This window comes from Amia ocellicauda, chromosome 17 (assembly GCF_036373705.1).
Source record: "Amia ocellicauda isolate fAmiCal2 chromosome 17, fAmiCal2.hap1, whole genome shotgun sequence".
In the NCBI taxonomy this organism is placed as follows: Eukaryota; Metazoa; Chordata; class Actinopteri; order Amiiformes; family Amiidae; genus Amia; species Amia ocellicauda.
The window spans coordinates 28,656,811-28,658,167 of record NC_089866.1 but is presented as its reverse complement, the minus strand read 5'-3'; positions in this window follow the sequence as shown (position 1 = coordinate 28,658,167).

Below are 1,357 nucleotides of genomic sequence, written 5' to 3'. Positions count from 1 at the left end.
TCCTTTCATGACAATTATTATTATTATTATTATTATTATTATTATTATTATTATTATTATTATTATTATTATTATTATTATTAATTAAATACAAATACAAATACAAGAAAAGACTGCGTAGGTACTTTTTCAGACAACGGCAAAGGCGCTGAATGCTGACGCTGAAGTGTGTCCCATTGAGCGCTTTATAGTTACACTCTACACCCTCCTCACTCAAGTGCACACTCTGTGGCGTAAGCACGTCACGCAAAGTGTACACTTGTCGAAGGGTGTAGGGAGCAAGTGTGCGATTTGTGGACGCAGCCCAGAGGTGAAGCATCCGCTCTCATCTCTAACCAACTGGGCACACTGCGCATGTTCAACCCAACCCATCTCCACCACGTCACTTTGGTATATGTTTTTTTGCAGTGTTTTCTGGTATGTGATATATCCACATTGTTACAGAAGCGTATTGCTGGCACACGAAAAAAAAATACAGGTTTATCACAGTATTTTGGGGGCGTGTTGCTGCCAGTTTTTTTTTTTTTCGGGTATTTTTTGCTGCCAGGGGAAAAACATAGTTCAAGAACATTTGTAGTTCCTATGGGTAACCTCGCGATACGACAGAACTGGATAGAAAGGATAGAAATGTAATAAACTTAGTAAGATACTTGTAACATGACTCCTTCAGGATGCAGTGTGCGAAGAAGGCGTCTGGTGGCTTGAGTTTCCACAAAATGCATTTAAGGTGCATCATTTTATACCCATGTAGCTTCACGTGTTTACCTATTTCTGCCATCTCAAACAGTGCTACTTCAAATAAAGCGGACATGTTTTTTTATTAAAACCCTTCTGCGTGGTATCATCTGAGCACAGTTCCGTTTACGTGACTCAAACATTGTACTATATCTTTATGCTTTAGATATAAGCATATTGAAGCATAAAAGTGGACAATGTCCGACACACTTGCAATTCCTGTTTAGCTAGTCAAATGGGGATCATACGATATATGAGTACGTTACAAATGACTTAACCACTCATGATAAAAGTCAGTAGAGTGTTAATTGATGTTGTGAAAGCAGGTGTAGTGGGATTAATACTCTACTATGCTGGAGGAAATGCGGCTCCTGTGGTGCGCAGTACGAATCCCAAGAAGGGAGCTCCGGCTACACTTGCTATTAGCACATGTTTCTAATTATTAAATTTTGTGGCAGCATTTGATTTTTGTTTAATATCTCAACACAAATAAATATACCAGGCTTTTAACTAAAGATATTAATTTTTAGAAAGATTCGCAGGAGCCACATAGTTTCAGTTCCAATCCAGTTCTGTATAACGAGGTTACCCATAAGAACTACAAATGGTCTTGGACTACAAT